The following is a 12,578-nucleotide window of genomic DNA, read 5'->3' on the forward strand; positions in this document are numbered from 1 at the left end:
ATTTGTTTGATAAATTAAAGAGATTTCACCATGAGTATGACTGAGCCACAGTTTTAAGAAAATTCACCCACTACTGGTTATTGCTACTTTCTCCACCATAAGTGCCCCTCCTGTCTTCTAGGGGCTAGCTAGATTTTTTTTTTAACTGATGTGTGAGCCTGAAGTCAAGAAAGGAGTGGGGTGAGACTGAATGATTTGGTTCAGCAGTTCTCCTAACTGAGAGTCAAGACCACCCAGTTTCTGCTTTTCGGTCCTACTTTTCTTTTCTCTTTTTCATAAAAATGAGAGGAAAGGTAAAGCATGGAGCTTTGTTATGCCAAGCAAACTATTATTGTGTTTGGGGGTTTTCCAGATGACAGACCATCCCACCTACTCCTAGTGCTGCCAGTGGCTCAACTGTCTTCTTCCCAACCTTAAAATTTATGTCCTTGGCAGGCTTTCTCCATCATCTGTCTAGATCCAGATGCAGTTTTTGCCCCAGAATCTGCTGCAGCTCACTACTCAACTGTGCAGTGCTCCATTCTCTGGAGATCAGTTCATTAAGACTTTCCTGCATCTAGAATTCTTCAATAGTCACATAAATATGTGAGATTTTTGTATTATCCATATTTTACTTGGTGTTACATAAGTGTAAGTGAAGGTCTTCCATGTCTTCATTCTACATAGGAGGTGAAAAACCAGTGAGGATCTATTTTAGTGTTGGAGGAAGAAATTAACCTTTCTGGACTTACCAGGAAATGGTATGATGAATAGATAGTAATTATCTTCTTACAGAAGGTTTCTCAACCTCAACAAGTCTATGCAATTTGGGGCAACATAATTCTTTCTCAGGGGAGAGGAGATAGTCTTTGGTATTATAAAATGTTTAGCCATATCTCTCATTCTACCTACCAAAGGCCAGGAACAACTCCTTCCTACACTGCGATGAGCAAAAATGTCTCCAGACATGGCCACAAGCAGTCTCAGTTCCTTTATGAGAAAAGAATCTTATTTTGTTTACACATGACTTGGCAAAAGGTGTACAGTATGTGACTTTTTAGTCAAAATGGAAAGAAAATAGTTTTAGCTCATTTGCAAGCCTGGTTTTAATTTTAAACGGTTATGTCTTTTTTTTTTTTGCAAAGGAAATATATTTCAAATTTTCCTCAAAGATAGCTCATTTAAATCTTTAAAAGCGGTCATTTAAAACAATTTTCTCACACCAGACTACAGTACATAGTTAGAAAGCACTGCAGTGTTTATATCAAAATGTATACCCAGATGATGGTAATGGTGAAGGTGATGATGATGGTGGTGGTGATGGTGATGGTGGTGGTGGTGTTGAAGCTGATGGTGGTTTTGATGGTGGTGATGGTGATGATGTTGATGGTGATGATGATGGTAATGGTGGTGATAGTGTTGATGGTGATGATGGTGATGGTGATGATTGTGATGGTGGTGATGATGGTGATGATGATTGTGATGGTGCTGATGGTGATGGTGATAATGGTGATGGTGGTGATGATGGTGATAATGGTGATGATGGTGGTGATGGTAGTGATGATGGTGATGGTGGTGATGGTGGTGATGATGGTGATGGTGGTGATGGTGGTGATGGTGGCAATGATGGTGATAATGGTGATGGGGATGACTGAAAGCCCCCATAGCAAGTGTGCATCACCTAGCAAAGGAGGCTGGCTGAGATCACACCATACAGCAAATGCATGAAATCCTGTAGTCACAAGGATGGTCCCAATACCAGGAATGAGGACAAAATCCTTGGTAAAATGTATCCCAAATCTCCATCTTATCCCTGGCATTGAATTTGGTTTTTAAAAGATGAATTCATGAGGATGGATTCTTTTAGTTTAGAATCCATCTACCACCCTTTATCACCTCCAGTGTTTAATTATAAGGACAGGTTCATATTGTAGCTTATGTGTTTTCATTCACAACATTCTCCTAAGCAATCTGGTATGAAAACAAAGTCACCCCAAACTATTGCAAATGGCTGTTTTCACTGATGGCAGAAGAGAAAAAAAAGCAGAGATTCTGTGACAAAATATCAAGATGCTCTAGTTAAAAGAATAGAAATACTTCAGAAAGGACACAATTTTTGCTGCTTTCTGAAAACAAAATTCATAATAAAGAGAACAAATACTGTTCTTTGCCAAATTCCACCTAGGTCCTAAGATATTATAGGATATTTTATTCACCTTTAGCTTTTATTTTTCTCTTAACTTAGTTATTTCTTTTTCTTTGACTGCTACAAGTGTACTTGGGGCTTCTTATTCATTCAGTCAATCAAGCTTTAGTCTCAGCAAAAAGAAACTCTTAATACCCAATCACTATGAAAGGAATGGTGAATTCTTGTCTCTAAATGTTTCAGGTGCTTAGTCCTATAAGAGGTACTTCAAGAGTAATTTCAACCATGCAGTTAGTTCAGTTGGTATATAAAGACTTAAACTCTCAAGCCTAAAGCAACATTAAGAAATGAAAGTACTTTAATGTGATTTTGAATATTTGGAGTAGAGATAGGAATGTTTTTATGCTGATTTCTAATATAGATATGTATATATATATATATATAGGCTAGTTGAAAATTATAAAAAGTAAAATTGTGAGTTGACAAAGAAAATGAAAATGTTTAGTGATAGATGATTATGCTGATAGTTCTCTACTTTCGTACTAAAGAGTTCCAGAGTTGCAGAGTTGGGAGGTCTCTGGTACCCTAGGGAGCTTCTACAGACTAGCATGGCCACAGCTATCCAATGCCAGCATATACTCTACCTTCCCTTCACATACCACAGATAAATTCTCCAGGCTTCTATGGAAACACAATCCTTCCAATTATGAACTCGATTCTATTTCATCCTGCCTATTTGGAAGACATCACAATTCTCTGTTCTTTGTATTACATCACCAGTTTCCTATCATCTACTGAGTGACTTCCATCAGCATATAAACCTGTTATTATTTATCCCATATTAACAAAAATAAATAAATACATCTCTTTTGATGCCATTTTTCAGTCAGGTACCAGTCCATCTCTCTATGCTTTTGCAACAGAAAAAAATTTATGAAAGTATTTTTTATAATTATCTTCTACAATCTCTCTCCCACTATTCTCTCCTAAATCTCCACCAATCTGAATATTGTCCCCAACAGTGTAATGAAATTGCTCTTTTCAGGGTCACTCATTGCCTCCACCATTCAAATCTCAGACCTCATCTCACTTGACCTACCAGCAACATTTAACACAGAAGAGATCGTGTTCTCCTTGACACATGCTCTTCACTTGGCTTCCAGTGAAACACTGTTTGCTTCCAATGTCTATGGTAAATCAACCTTACTTTCTGAGGTAGATTAATAGACTCTGCCAGTCACCTCCCCCATGCACATATCTTTGTGGAAGAAACTTTACAGTGTCCTCTTATTGTGGGTGCAGCTTATTTCTCCTTTGTCTGAGTTTGGTTTAAATTGTGTGACTTGCTCTGGTTAGTGATTCATTAGCAAATGTACTACAAGCAGAGGCTTGAAAAAGCCATTGTCATGAGAAGGGCATGGCTGGACGCGCCCAGTGGTCCCAGAAGCAGGCCTGGCATATGAAGTAGAATTGCTGCAGATAAGCTGCCACGGGGTTCCCCCTTGTCTGAAACAAAGCCTCCAGCCTGCAGACACAAGAGTGAGCCCAGCCAAGATCAGATAAGCCCAGCCTAGAACAACGAATTCTAAGACCAATAATTCAAAGGTTTCTGCACAGCAAAAGAATTAACAAAATCAAAAGGCTACATGCAGAATGGGAGAAAATATTTGCAAATCATATAACTATTAATTTATAAAATATATTTTAAAAAATCATACAATTGAATACAACAAAACAAATAATCCAATTTAAAAATGGGCAGAGGAGGGAAAAAAATGGGTAAAGGAACTGAATAAATATTTTTCCAAAGAAGGCATGCAAATGGTCAACAGTTACATGAAAAGGTGTTTAACATCACTAATCATCGATGAAATGCAAATAAAAACCACATCAAGATATCATCTCATACCTGCTAGAGTGGCTATCATCAAGAATACAAATAAATAACAAGGATTGAAGGGGATGTGGAAAAAAGGGAACCCTGGTACACTGCTGGTGGGAATGCAAATTAGTTCAGCCACTGTGGAAAACAGTACGGAGGTTCCTCAAAAAATTAAAAATAGAACTATCATATGACCCAGATTTCCCACTTCTGGGTATACATACCAAAGAAATAAAGACAGAATCTCAAAGAGATATCTGCACTACCATGTACATTGCTGCATTATTCATAATGGCCAAGATGTGGAAACAACCTAAGTGCCTGTTGATGGATTAATGGATAAAGATGTGAATTACACACAAACACACACACACACTCACATGTGCATGAACTGGATTATTTTTCAGCCATAAGAAAGGAAATCCTGCCATTTGCATCAACATGGGTGAATCTGAAGGGCATTATGCTAAGTGAAATAAGTCAGACAGAGAAATACCAGGACTGTATAATAACACTTATATGTGGACACTAAAAAAGCCAGATTTATAGAAAAGGAGAGTACAATAGTGCTTACTAGGGGCTGAGTGTTGGGGCAAATGGAGAGATGTTGGCCAAAGAATACAAACTTCCAATTATAAGATAAATAAGTTCTAGGGATCTATTGTAATGCATGGTGATTATAGTTAATAATACTGTATTATATTATTTGGAAGTTGCTAAGAGAAAATTAAGTGTTCTCACCACAAAAAAGAAATGGTAATTATGTGATGTAATGGAGGTGTTAATTAATGCTATGGTGGTAATCATTTTGCAATATAGAAGTATATCAAATCAATGCACTGTACACCTTAAACTTATACAATGCTATGTGTCAATCATATCTCAACAGAGCTGAGGAAAAAAAGAACAGGCCCTTTAATTATACAGTGGAACCCACATGCGAGTTCTATGATCTGAGCATGGGAACTTGGGAACAAACTTCTTAAAAAGTCATTGTGCCTGTTTCCTTATCTGTAAAATGGCCAAAATGAAGTAGTAACAAAAGATCAGTGTGATAAAGAAAATAATTCATATTAGGTTCTTAGTATACTGACTGGCATAGTGTGTCTTAGTCTCTTCAGGCGGCTATTAACAAATTACCATAGATTAGGTCACTTATAAACAGCAAGACTTTAATGCCCACTGTTCTGGAGGCTGGAAGGGTGAGATCAGAGTGCCAGCATAGCTGAGTGAAGGCTGTCTTCCAGGTCACAGAGTCCTTGCCGTATCCTCCTGCACATGGCAGACCAAGGGCTTGGGAGTTCTGTGGGGTCTCTCTTAGACGAGCACTAATCCTAATCCTGGGGACACCATCCTCATGACCTTATCACCTCCCAAAGGCCCTACCCGCCAAAACCATCATCTTTGGGGGTTAGGATTCCAACCTATGAATTTTGTGAGTACACATTCAGATCACAGCATATGAGGATCCAATTAATGAACTCAATATCATTATTATTATTTAACTAGTTCTATGATTTTTTTTTGACCATCAACCTCTTGAAGACTTAGTCTCCTCTAAGTTTTGTTTAGTTTTACCTTTCTATGATTCAAAAAAATGTAAAATTTCAATTTAAAATAACAGGTGTTGGCAAGTTTGTGGAGAAAAAAGAGACCTTGTACAATGTTGGTGGGAGTGTAAATTGGTGCAGAGACTATAAAAGACAGTATGGAGGGTCCTCAAAAATTTAAAAATAAAAGTGCCATTTGACCCAGCAATTCCACTTCTGGGAATTTACCCAAAGAAAACAAAATCATGATTGAGCTTACATCAGTACTCTTTGGAGAAATAGGTGCTTCTTAAAAGGGTTCAACATTCTAAATTAATGAGATTATCTTTAATGTTGGAATTTCAGGCCTCAGAATAGGTAGTTGTGAGAGAGATGTTCTTCAGCTAAATGACTTAAAAATTATAGCATTTAGGTACACAGGGGTGTGCTAGTAATATTTGACAACAGGTTATCTGAAAAAAACATGTACATGCATGTACACACACACACACTGATAAAGAGGATATATAACATACAATTTACAAATAATAATAAAATGTATAACATTCCTTATTCTAAATTCATATAGCTATTTCATTCTCATAGAATACTTTCATTGATTTTGGGACAATTTTTGTAGACAGACAATGGTTGCAATTAATGAACAAGAGTAGTTCCTACATGAATGTTGGTTGGTATTTTTGGTAAAACTAATTAGGATAAAAGTGAAACAATGAAGATGTATGTTAGAACTTCAATTATTTTTACAATAACTGAGTCATTTCTTTGCTGAATTGTCTAATAGTTCCAGATACTACAAGAATATTTCCCAGATTTGTAAAAATGTGTGAATTATTACAATTGGTAGCAATTTGTAGTTACTATAGACCCTACAAACTTTTTTAAATTAAAGACTATTTTTTGAGCCATTTTAGGTTCTCAAAAACATTGAGAGGAAGGTGCAGAGATATTCCATATACCCTTTGCCCTACACCTGCATAAACTCCTCCACTGTCAACATCCCCCACTAGAATGGTATGTTTATTACAATTGATGAAACTACATGGACATATAATCATCCCAAATACATAGTTTATGTTAAGAGTTCACCGTTGGTGTTGTATATTTATGTGTTTGGACAATATACATCCATCATTATAGTACCAGTACAGAGCACTTTTACTGCCCTAAAAATCCTTTGTGCTCTGCCTATTCATTCTTCCCAATCCAACTCCTGATCTTTTAATTATCTCCATAGTTTCACCTTTTCCAGAATGTCATGTAGGTGTAATTATAGAGCAGGTAGCTTTTTTAGATTGGCTTCTTTTACTTAGTGATACATATTTAAAATTCTTCTGTTTTTTCATGACTTGACAGGTTATTTCTTTTTAGCTCTGAATAATATTCCACTGCCTGAACGTACTTCACTTTATTCACTCGCCTACTGAAGAACATCTTGGTTGCTTCCAAGTTTCAGCAATTGTGAATAAAACCACTATAAACATCTGTGTATAGGGGTCTGTGTGGCCATGACTTGTCTATTTGTTTGAGTAAATTTCAAGGAGTGTGACTACTGGATCATACAGTTAAGGCAACATTTTGTTTTGTGAGAAGCTGTCAGACTGTTTTCCAAAACAGCTATATCATTTTGTGTTCCCACCAGCAAAATATCAGAGTTCCTGCTGCTCCACAGCCTTGACAACATTTGTTGTCAGTGTTTCGATTTTGGCCATCCTAACTGGTGTTTGGTAGCACTGTTGCTTTTAATTCACATTTCCCTGCTGTCTTATGAGAGGGAGCATCTTTTCATAAGCTTTTTTTTTGCAATCTGTACACTTCTTTCATGAGGTGTCTGTTACTGTCTTTGGCCCTTTTCAAATTAATACAACATACTTTTAAGTTTAATCCAAATTACTAAGAGTGTCCATAACTTACTGATGTCTGGACCATCAACAAAACAATAATCTAGCCTTAATTGGTAGCATTTGCCAATATCTGCTATCGTGATGTAAATACTACCACTATGACTGCTTGCAAATATCCCCACCATAGCTGATTTCAATCCACCAAGAAATCATCAGCAGTGTTTGGAGGAAACATGCAATAGCATACTGTTCTATTGTATTTCCATCGAATAGGTACAATCGACACATATTATCTCAAGAGCACAGATAATAATAACATGTAGCAAAATAATTAGAATATGATGTTTGAATATTATTACTTTTGTTTTTAATATAGTTAATTTTACATTCATACAGTTTATGTTCAAATCATGCTATTGTTGAACAAGTGACTCAGAAAGTTCCTGAAAATATACAGTTGCTCTCCTGAGCTGATGGGAGCCAGCTGCAGCATGCCACCGCAGGCACACAGACGCCAATCTATCCTCAGGGCTTACTCCATCCACCTTGAGAGGGAGAAGCAGAAGTACACAAATCTTTCTTGCCTCTCTTGACCTCTATTTTAAAAGCTTTCTCTTTCAGCATTCTTAATAAGAGCAGGACAAAATGAGGGGACCGTTTTAGATATTTTGGAATTGAGTAAACTAATTAGGGTTGCTCAGGTGTTTTAAATGTTTTCTTTTCATTTTCATTTCAAGGCTGATGTTCATTGCTCAAGTTTTTCAAAAGTTTTTTCTGTATCATTTCCTTAGAGAGCCAAATCGGTCAGAAAGTTCATTTGATTCTTCATCTAATATAAGAGCAGGACTTCATTTAAGAAACAATACACAGGTTGGTTACTAATCTGCCTTTAAAACATTTCACAGAGTTTTTGCATGTATTTTTTTAAATCAATGTTTCCTTTTTGTTTTTCTCCTCAATTTTCAAAAGAAAAACAGCATTAAGAAGTTCAAATGGAAGTTTCTGATGTGTGGATTCACAAGGGAGTGCCTCAGATGCGGTAACAGTAGCATAATAAAATGCTCCTTTTCTTCCCCATTTCTTCAGGGTTCAGGTCTCCATTTTCCCTTCCATAACATCAATGGAAATGACATAATAGAAGTGTAAGTCCGGGAAAAGGAAATCCCGGGGCAAAATACCCCTAAAAACCAAAATCAGTCAAAGAGAGAAATAAAGTTTAAAACCCATTTATTGCTCACAAACTGCAGTTCCAGCTGTCTTTCTTCTCTTCCTCAAGCAGCCACAACACCAGCCCTCCCCCTCACCTCTCAGATACAGATAAGCCCTCTGTTGCCCTAGTAATTACCCATTGATATGGAGATGAACTTCTCCACCCGAGGAAAGATGCAAATTTACTAAAGCCATACTTCTTTCCACCTCTGAACGCCAGGCGAGATATTCTGGAAATGTTTCAATTTTACCCACAAGAAGTATCTGTTATATCAGACATTTTCACAGGCATTATATTGACCCTGATGGTCCTTCACACAACACACACTAAATGGAACCATTACGGTTATTCTCAAATGGATTGTGATGTAATTGTCATTGTACAAAAAGCTTTAGGAACATTTACTGCTTCTCTGCTTTGACAGCAGATCCTTTTCAGACATGAATATCTTAGCAATTAAAATCACAAACATAATCATAGCAACAAAGGCCCTGTCTTCAACTCTCTTTGTAAAAGAAAACGATACTAGTTTTCCCCCATTTAAGTGGAATAAAATGGTTCCACATTTTACATGCAGTTATTGACGTGAACTGAATAATGCAATTAATCAGGATCTTTAGTCACATAATTATCTTTCATACGAGCAAATCATTTTATGTATCAGTTTACATTCACTGAATTAAATTATTCAAAATAAAGTTAACCATAAAGAACAGTTGCATGGCACTTTAAGAGCAAATCACCCAGATTTATATAGGCTAATTGGGAAAGAAGAACACGGATATATACAACACATTGCACCACTCAGTGAGCTTAAGAAAAATCCCAGGTACATTGATTTCCTTTCCTGCCTTAGTAATACATTGTGCCAAAAAAATAGTCTGACATATTTAAGCCAAATTTTAATGGAGTTAAAACTCCACCAGCGCCAAGAATTCTTAGCCTGGTTTGAGTCAAAATAGCTGAATCATAAATCCTGCCCCAAATGACTCTGGAAAGAGCCCAAAAGCCCATTCCTTTGCACAGAGTGGGGACTGCAGTGCCATAATGTATTCTGTGTGCAAGCATTAGATGGATTGCTGGACACAAAGTATGTGGAGAAAGTCACACATTCTCACCTGCTCAGAGACTGTTGCAAGAGAAAAACCAAAGAAAGAGTATGACCAGAGGGGTGGGAGGAGGTGGAGAGTAGAAGGAAGGACATATATGCTGTAGAGACACTCTCAACAGGTGATTTATAGAAAAGCTGGTCAACCTTTTAGAGAACCAAGGTTATGGACACCTATCTGAGCATGTCTACTGAAGTGAGAAAATGTTTAAAATGAACTCTATCCAAAAGAAAGGGACATACACTTTAAAAGTTCTCGTCCCAAATCCAGAGTTGGAAATCAATTAGTCACCAAGCCCGGATGGGTGGGCTTTCCCAGGCGTCAGACTGAAGGTCAGCTCCTTCCCTGATCTCAAGTCTTGATAGACACAACTGTGCCAACCAGGATCAAGGTTTAGATACAACCTTGATTTTTTTTTTCTTAAAATGTTTTAAAGACGTTTAATGGACTATCCAGGCAATAAGTTACAGAGAATCCAGAACAAGTACATTACAAGCTATAGAACTGCTTTCAAAGAACATTTAATTGTATGATTTCTAACTCAGGAGCCCAAAGTAAAGTTGACAAAAGAAACATAGATAATTGATTCTCATATACCCATGTGTTAATTTCCATGGTATAAATAAATAATATTTTCTGCGTATATTTTGTAGGAGAAATATTTGTATAAAGCAGTTTTATCAATCTTCACATTACTGCCTGATTCCAAGTTCAGATGTTTCTAGCAAATTTTAAAATTAGATAAAGCTTTTTATTTTCCATTTATTATGATAATACGAACATCCAAAAGTTCTCTAAATTCTACCCCTAAGCAAAACCCTGGACCAAAGTTGGCTTTCTTACTGTGAAAACATTCAACTATAGCATGTTTCCAATCTTCTGTGGAAATGATAAGTAGGGAGGGAGTTGCAGCAAACCCGCTTTTATCCCTTACTACTCCTGCCCTCAACTCTGTCTCTGCCCAACATATCTTCTCTCCAGGGGTCTGTGTAAACATGTGATATAACACAAGAGCCTTATCAATCAGTTGCTATTAATCTTGCTCCACCTCCTGTATTTCCACTGGGAGGCTGTGTTTTGCCAGGTGATGGCAGCCCCATCCGAGTTGAGTGTCTTCAGGTAACTTTGAAGTGAGGCAAAGTACCTTAGAGTCAGCACATCTCAAATCAGAATCTGGGTTTGAATCCCAGCTCTGACATTTACCAGCTTTGCAACTTTCAGTTAATACATCTTATATTCTGTGTTTTCATTTATTCATCTGCAAAATGTGTATGATAATTACCTAACTCTTTGGGGTTGTTATGATAGTAAAATCATACATTAAAAGATTATAACACTAGTATAAAGGGGGGTGGAATGTACCATCCCCAGCTACACCACTTTGGCATTATTTTGAGGGAAAAGCATTTGAAAAACAGCAAATGCAAGAAAACACTCTGATCTTTTTAAAAGCAGGAGATGAAATGCCCTGTGAAAGATGTACCCTTGTACCAGAGGGAAAGTGACATTCTTGCCAACAAGGACAAGAAGTTGAGACCTAGAGAATTCTATACAAAATAATTGTTGTTATTTAACCAATCCACGTAGTTGACTTTTCCACAATTACCTCTGTTTGCTTAACCACTACAAAGCATGCAGATTACACCATTTCTTTGGGTCTTCCTTCCTTATGAGGGTTCCTATGTCGTGTAAAATTTCTAATTTGTATGCTTTTCTCCTGTTAATCTGTATTATGTCAGTTTAAATTTTGCTCACCCAGGAATCACATTTAATAGTTAGCTAGCTTACCAACAATGTTCAATATTGATGAAAGGCAAAAACAAAAGACAAAAAAATATACATTATATACATTTTCAGCCCATTATAGAGAGAGAGCTAAAAGAAATCACACACTCATGTTTCTTTTCTCAAACTTCTCTGGGGTCTATGCCAGACTTACTAAATCAGAGTCTTCAGGTTTGATAGCTAATTACGTGAAGCATTTAGAAATCAGTAGCCATTATATCAAATCCCAGGTATGGCTCATCTGACTTGAGTTCAGCACCACACTTTGGAGCTAGACCAGTTGCTCCCGGGATGTCAAAAATTGTCACATGCAGAGGATTGGGAAGAGATTTAAAAAATATAGTTGCCCAGCCTTTGCCATAGAGATCCTGAAGGGGAGCAGAATATGCCCCCCAAAATATGCCACTTTGGCCAGGATTATTTTGAGCTGATTATTTTGAGAGAAACTGCAGACACAGGAGGAGCTCTGAATGCAACACAGAAGTTACAACATAGAAGTTCTATACAACATAGAAGTTACCAGGTCAGAGGTGAGGAGACTAAAGCCCAGAAATTTATATTTCCCTTACCAGGAAAAAGCTACTACTAGTGATAATTCTCTTTTATCTGGGAGGCTAATTTGCCTGGCAGAGCAACCTTTGATTACCAATCATTTGCTCTTCTCACCTTCCCACGAATTGCCTTCCTTTCCTTTGAAGCCCCAGACCTCTGTCCCTGTCCCAGGCCCACCACGGTAGAAGAGCCTCAATCTTCTGGCTGTCTTTTGAGTCTGATATTTTTGTGGGGCTCCTGTACAAATGTTAGTAATTAAAATTTATAAAGGGTACCAGCCAAGATCAATGAAGGGTAGAGCTGTTAAAAAATGATTAAGGAAGACAATTCAGGTAGTACCAAAAAAATACAGATTGAACACGTCATGAAGTGGACAGTCTCTTTTCTGAGAACTGCAAAATGGGGCAGAAGGCAGAAGCATTCATAAGACTGAGAATAAAGGGCAATCAGGAGACTAATAAAGAATATCTGATTGGCTGAGGCTACATAGTCAACCTTGCTTGGGGTGAAAAGGAACAAGG

The sequence above is a fragment of the Manis pentadactyla genome, chromosome 14, assembly GCF_030020395.1.
Source record: "Manis pentadactyla isolate mManPen7 chromosome 14, mManPen7.hap1, whole genome shotgun sequence".
Lineage (NCBI taxonomy): Eukaryota > Metazoa > Chordata > Mammalia > Pholidota > Manidae > Manis > Manis pentadactyla.